Source organism: Mus pahari, chromosome 8 (genome assembly GCF_900095145.1).
Source record: "Mus pahari chromosome 8, PAHARI_EIJ_v1.1, whole genome shotgun sequence".
NCBI lineage: Eukaryota > Metazoa > Chordata > Mammalia > Rodentia > Muridae > Mus > Mus pahari.
In genome coordinates this window covers 71,887,607-71,895,545 of record NC_034597.1, presented here as the reverse complement: position 1 = coordinate 71,895,545, position 7,939 = coordinate 71,887,607, and the positions used below count along the sequence as shown (strand labels likewise).

The 7,939-nt window shown below is 36.5% G+C and overlaps 1 pseudogene; it reads left to right on the top strand.

Annotated features, from left to right (window-relative positions):
• The first annotated feature begins 2,829 nt into the window (after nt 1-2,829).
• Nucleotides 2,830-3,294, top strand: LOC110326030 (annotated as a pseudogene).
• Nucleotides 3,295-7,939: the final 4,645 nt, after the last annotated feature.

The window sequence follows — 7,939 nt, the reverse complement described above, 5'->3', positions numbered from 1 at the left end:
ACGAGAATTTCAGACCAATTTCTTTTATGAACATTGATGCAAAAATCTAAATAAAATACTCACAAATCAAATCCATAAACACATCCAAGACATTATCCACTATGGTCAAGTAGTCTTCACCCCAGGATCCAGGGATGGCAAAATATGTGAAAATCCATCAACATAATCCATCATGTAAACAAACTGAAAGAAAAAAAAAACACAAGATAATCACTAGATGCCAACAAAACAAAACAAAGCAACAACAACAACAACAACAACAACAAAAGTTTGACAAAATCTAGCACACCTTTGGGGTAAATGTATTGGAGAAAGCAAAGATGAAAAGAGCATATATAAACGCAATAAAGGCAATATACAGTAAGCCAATAGCTAACATCAAACTAACTGGAGAAAAACTTAAAACATTTCTGCTCAAATAAGGGACAAGATAAGCCTATCCACTTTCCCCATCTCTTGAACATGGTACTTAAAATTCTTATTAGAAGAATAAGACAACTAAAATAGATTAAGGAGATACAATTTGTTAAGGAAGAAGTCAAAATACTGTTATTCCCAGCTGATATGGTAGTATGCATAAGTGACCATAAAACATAAAACCATATAACTCCTCCATCTAATGAACACCTTCAGCAAAGTGGCTGGATTCAAAATTAACTCAGAGAAATCAGTAGCCCTCTTCTACTCAATAGATAATCAGGTTGAGAAAGAAGTTAGGGTCACAATATTCTTCACAATAGTCATAAATAATATAATATATCTGGGTGTAGATATATTATAATATATCTGGGTGTTAATATATCTAACCAAATGAGTGAAAGACCTGTATGACAAGAAATTCAAGTCCTTGAAAAAACTGAGGAATATATTAGAAGATGGAAAGATCTCCCATGCACATGGATTGGGGGAGGATTAAATTAGTGAAAATATACATATTACCAAAGCAGTCTGCAGATTCAAGGTAATCCCATCAAAATTCCAACACAATTTTTCACAAATCTTAAAAAAAAATTCTCAACTTCAAATGGAAAAACAAAAAGTCATGATAGGTAAAACAATCCTGAACAATAAAAGAACTTCAGGGGGTATCACTATCTGTGACTTCAACAATTACTACAGAATAACAGTTATAAAAACTGCATGTAATTGGTATAAAAACAGAAAAGTGGATCAATTGAATTGAATCAAAGACAAAGAAATATACCCACACACCTACAGACACTTAAATTTTGACAAAGAATCCAAAAGAATATAATGGAAAAGGGAGATCGTCTTCAATAAATGGTGCTAGTCTAACATTATTTCTGCTTGTGGAAGAATGCAAATATATCTATATTTATCACCCTGCACAAAACTCACAACTGAATAGACCAAAGACATCAATGTTAAACCAGATACACTAAATGTAAAAGAACAGAAAATAAGGAAAAATGTTGAACTTGTCAGTACATGAGGCAACTTCCTGAACAGAACACCAATGGCTCAGGCACTGTTATGATTTGAATGGGCTTGGCCCAGGGAGTGGCACTATTTGGAGGTGTGGCCTTGTTGAACTAGGTGTGCCCTTATTTATAATAGCCAGAAGCTGGAAAGAACCCAGATATCACTCAACAGAGGAATGGATACAGAAAATGTGGTACATTTATACAATGGAATATTACACAGCTATTAAAAACAATGAATTTATGAAATTCTTGAAAAAATGATGTATCTGGAGGAAATCATCCTGAGTGAGGTAACCCAATCACAAAAGAACACACATGATATGCACTCGCTGATAAGTGGATATTATCCCAGAAGCTCAGAATACTCAAGATATAATTCACAAAACACATGAAACTCAAGAAGGAACATAATACCCATGGAAGGAGTTACAGAGACAAAGTATAAAGCAGAGACAAATTATAAAGCAGAGACTGAATGAATGACCATCGAGAGACTGCCCTACCACAGGATCCATCCCATAAGCAACCACCAAAACCAGACACTATTGTGGATGCCAACAAGAGCTTGCTGACAGGAGCCTGACATAGCTGTCTCCAGAGAGGCTCTGCTAGTGCCTGACAAATACAGAATTGGACGCTCAGAGCCATCCATTGGACTATCCATAGGGTCCCCAATGAAGAGGCTAGAGAAAGTACCCAAGGAGCTGAAGGGTTTTGCAGGTCCATAGGGGGAACATCTATATGAACAACCAATACCTCCAGAGCTCCTTGGGACTAAATCACCAATCAATGAAAACACATTATGGGACTCATGGTTCTAGCTGCATATGTAGCAGAGGATCGCTTAGTAGGTCATCAATAGGAGGAGAGGCCCTTGGTCCTCTGAAGGTTATATGCCCCAGTATAGGGGACTGCCAGGGTAGAGAAACAGTAATGGGTGGGTTGGTGTATAAGGGGAGGGAGAGTGATAGGTGGGTTTTGGAGGATAAATTAGGAATGGGGATAACATGAAATTTAAATAAAGAAAATATCTATTAAAAAAAATAGGTGATTCAGTGTGGGCATGGGCTTTAAGAACCTCATCTTAGCTGCCTGAAAGTCAGTATTCTGCTAGCAGTCTTCAGATGAAGATGTAGAACTCTCAGCTCTGCTTGTACCATGCCTGCATGGACACTGTAATGCTCCTACCTTAATGATAATGAACTGAACCTCTGAACCTGTAAGTCAGCCCCTATTAAATGTTGTCATTTATAAGACTTGCATTGGTCATGGTGTCTTTTCACAGCAGTAAAACCCTAACTAAGATAGGCACTAAGGTCAAGAATTAAATGGTTTCTTGTTGCTGGAAACAGCACTTTACCAGGCATTGATGGAGTTTCACAAGATGGCTGGGCATAAACTTGCTCTAAAAACCATTTATTGTAAAGTTTCTAGGGAGATCATACCCCAAACTAGAGGACAATTGCAAAGTCCTGGAATGAGACCCTTCATATCTGGCTGGCTAATCTATCTGAGAAACCACCAGCAGTTGACTGGGCTTACTATGAGGCCAATGTGGCCAAGGCTAGCTTTGTGGATAATTTTGTAAAGAACTAGAATGCCTTTAATATCCCTGTGCCTGAGGATAAATACATGGTAGGCAATGAGGAGGAGCATGTGAAGAACTGGGCTGAGTACATTTATGGATTTCAGGTCTGGATCCACGAATATGAAAATCAGCTAGAGAAAATGAAGAACATAATTTCCTTTGACCAGTTGACCCCAGATGACTTGAATGAGGTCTTCCCAGAGATGAAGCTAGACAAGAAATACCCATACTGGCTGTCACTAGCCCATTGAGAATCTATGAAGCAGGACAAGAAATAAAACATATATGTAGTTGGGAAAAAATAGTCAATTAGTAGGACTTCATGAAACTGAAAAACTTCTGTAAGTCACAGGACATTGTCATTAGGACAAAACAGTAGCCTAGAGACTGGAAAAAGATCCAACACTACATCTCACAGAAGGCTAATATAAAAACTACATAAGGAACTCAAGAAGTTAGACACCAACAAATCAAATGGCAAAATAAAATAAAAAAATTAAAAAAATGAACAGACACACGAACAGGGGACAGAGCTAAACAAAAAATTCTCAACAGAGGAATCTCAAATTGCCAAGAAGTACCTAAAGAAGTGTTTAATATCCTTAGTCATCATCTGAGATTCCACTTTACAGCCATCAGATTGGCTGAGATCAAAATCTCAAAGGACAGCATATACTGGCAAGGTTATGGAGCAAGGGGAACACCCATCCACTGCTGGTGAGAGTGCAAACTTGCGCAACCATTCTGAAAATTAATTTGGGGTTTTCTCAGAATATTTGGAATAGATCTACCTAAAGACCCAGCTATACCATTCCTGGGCATATACCCAAGTGATAGTCCACAAGGACACTTGTTCAAATATGTTCATATTAGCTTTATTTGTGACAGGCAGAAACTGGAAACAACCTTGATGTTATGCAACTGAAAAATGGATAAAGAAATGCAGACAATTTACAAAGTGGAGTACTATTCAGCCCTTAAAAAGAAAGATAGTATGAAATTTGCAGGCAAATTAATGGAACTAGTAAATATTATCCTGATTGACTTAACCCAGACCCAAGAAGTCATTTATGGCATGTACTCACCTATAAGTGGATATAGTATAACCATGCTATAATCAACAGACCCAAAGAAACCAAATAACAAAGTATCAAGGGAGGAAGTTTGAATCTTTCTCTGAAGGGGAAACAAAATAGATATTGGTGATCTATGAAAATAGGCAACTGAGTGGGAAAGGGGGTGACAACAGGAGCCAGGGAGGCGATAGGTATCAGATATAGGGAGAGTAGGGTCCAGAGAAGAGAAATACAGTGGTGGATGCAATATCTGGGATGTGCCATAAACCTGGGTTGGGGGGGACATCCAAGGTGGTCTATGAGGACAACTCTAGCTGAGACTCCAAGCTGTGGTAGATATGCATCTGTAAATACTCACTTCCTAGAGCCAGACAGAACTCCCAGTGGATGGATGAAAACAGCAACCCACCCACAAAACATTTGACTAAAAAGTGTGTCTACCTACAAGATTTGTAGGGACAGAAATAGAGCAGAGATGGAGGGAATGGTTGAACCAATGGCTGTTCTAAATTGAGACCAATCTCATGTTCAAGAACCAATCCCCGGCACTATTAATGATACTCTGTTATAGTTGCAGAAAGGAGTCTAACTTACCTGTTCTCTGAGAGGCAGCTAATAGAAAGAGATGCAGAAACCCATAGCCAAATAATTACTTGGCTTTCTTAGTGAAGATTTGGGAGAAGAATCTGAAGAAGAGATGTTTCACTGAAGGACGTACAGAGTCAACTAACCTTGAATCTTGGGGCTCCAAAGACTGAATCACCAGCCAAAGTGTTAGCATGAGCTGAACCTAGGCCCCCTGTACGTATGCAGAAAATGAGAGGCTTTATACATCCCAACAGCAGGAGCAGGGGCTCTCCACAAATCTGTTGCCTGCCTGCCTGCCTGCCTGCCTGCCTGCCTGCCTGCCTGCCTGCCTGCCTGCCTGCCTGCCTGCCTGCCTGCCTGCAGTGACCTAATATGCTGGCAGGATCTGGAAGGACCTTGATTCCTAGAGGGAGGATCTCCTTAAAATAGAAGGGTGAAGGAATGGGGGCTTCATTTTGAGGTGGTACTAAAAAGGGAGCTGATATTGGGATGTAAACTGAGTAAATAAAAAATATTACATAAAATGAAAAACATAGATGACCTGAAAGCATTGTGTGTTACATATGTATATTAAAATAGTTTATATTCTTGACTCTCTGTTTATGAATCCTTCATCAATATTTAAAGCTAAGACATGGTACAATTACATTAGAAATGAATTTCTCACTTACCTGCCCTAATACATTAACTATTGACCTATACTTGTACACTAATGACCATTGATTGGATTTCCCATGCACCGTAACATCAATAAAAACCTTCCAAGTATATTCTGAAACATGTCTCGGCATATGCTATTTTGATTTGTATAATGTGATTATGTAAGGTTTACATAATTTTCTGTCCCCAGTAGGTTACAAAGCTGAGACACAAGAATTGTAGGTTGAAAAATTTCTCCTTTATGTTTTCAAATATGTCTAGAGTTCTGATTTGTCCTTTTCACTTACTAACTTACTGCAATTAGTGGCATGTATTATGTAAAAGTTACGTATCTAATAGAATAGAACAATAAACATTACAAACTAGAGACATGTGGATGATTCACACATACACACACATACACACCACATACATACATATCTATGTCAATGTATACATGTATATATGCACAAGTTTACATACATATATATGTATATTTATCAGACAAAACACTAAAAATAAAAAAATGACATCTTTGCTCATAAGCCTGTTTCATTTCTGGATTGCTGTATATTGCTTTTACTATGTTTAGGTATGGGCCTTGAATTCTGATCTTTTCAAGACTTTCATCATGTGGGAGTGTTGAATTTTGTCAACTGTTTTTTCAGCATCTAATGAAATGATCATGTGTTTTTTTCTTTTGAGTTTGTTTATATAGTGAATTATGTTGTGGGATTGTGTACATTGAACCATTACTACATCCCTGGGATAAGTCCTACTTGATATTGATGGATGATCATTTTGGTGTGTTCTTGGATTTAGTTTGTGAGAATTTTATTGAGTATTTTTGCTTCAATATTCTTAAGGGAAATTGGTCGGAAATTCTCTTTCTTTATTGGGTGTTTGTTTAGTTAAGTATGGGTATAATTGTGGCTTTATAGAATGAATTGTGCAGTATTCCTTCTGTTTCTATTTTGTGGAATAGTTTGAAGAGTATGCGTATTAGATCTTTTTTGAAGGTCTGATAGAATTCTTCATGAAACCCATGTGGTCCTGGGTTCTTTTTGTTTGGGAGACTTTTAGTATCTGGCTCTATTTCTTTAGGGGTTATGTGACTGTTTGGATTATTCATCTGATCCTGATTTAACTTTTTTAACTTGTATCTGTCTAGAAAATTGTCCAGTTCATCCAGGTTCTCCAGATTTGTTGAATATAGTAGGCTTTTGTAGTAGGATCTGGTGATGATTTTTTTTTCTTGGATTTCCTCAGTCTCTTTCTGTTGTTATGTCTCCCTTTTCATATCTGACTTTGTTCATTTGGATACTGTCTCTGTGCCCTCTGACTTATCTGGCTAAGAGTTTATTTACTTGTTCATTTTCTCAAACACCAGCTCCTAGTTTGGTTGTTTTGGTTTGTATGCATTTGTGTTGTTTTAGGGTCTATATGACAGCTGCCCAGGATCTTCTAGCTTTCATAGTCTCTGCTGAGAAATCTGGTGTAATTCTGAGAGGTCTGTCTTTATTTGTTACTTGACCTTTTTCCCTTACTGCTTTTAACATTCTTTCTTTGTTTTGTGAATTTGGTGTTTTGATTATTATGTGATGGGAGGAATTTCTTTTCTGTTCCAGTCTATTTGGGATTCTGTAGGCTTTTTGAATGTTCATGGGCAACTCTTTCTTTAGGTTAGGGAAGTTTTCTTCCATAATTTTGTTGAAGAATTTACTGATTCTTTAATTTGGAAATATTTGCTCCTTTCTATATCTATTACTCTTACATTTGATCTTCGCATTGAGTCCTGGATTTCCTGGATGTTCTGAGTTAGGAGATTTTTTTTGCATTTTGCATATTCTTTGACTGATGTGTCAATGTTTTCTCTGGTATCTTCTGCACCTGAGGTTCTCTCTTCTATTTCTTGTATTCTGTTGGTTATGCTTGCATTTATGACTCCTGATCTCTTTCCTATGTTTTCTATCTCGATGGTTTTTTTCCCTTTGTGATTTCTTTATTGTTTCTATATCCATTTTTAGACACTGCACAGTTCTGTTCAATTCCTTCACCTTTTTGTTTATGTTTTCCTGTATTTCTTTAAGGGATTTTTGTGTTTCTCTTTTGGCTCCAATGGGCATTGGCATACATTAGCATACATATTGGCATACGTTATGTCTCACACATATACACTTAAATGAAAATAAAATAAATCCTTCAAAAATGGTAACTCTTTGAATACCTGCTCATTATAATGATGTTTTTAACCTAACATGTAATAAAAAATATTTTCATATTCCAAAATTTGTAAATCATACTTTTAAAATTATCATTAAAGTTTTATCAGTAGCATTTTTTTCCTTTTCTTTATCCTGCAATTATATTCATGCATGTTTACATACACACACATGTAATTTTCACTTGACGGTTGGACTTCTTTTGAGCCCCTTAAATATCTTTTTGATAATATTTTACATGAATCATTTATTTTTTCCCTCTAAGACATCAAGGTTTAAAATTATTAGTTACTCTCAATATGCAATCTAATTATGTATTAAAAATGAAAATTATTTTATATTAAACAATAAGGAAAAGGCAATTTATGGTTAGACTTAGAG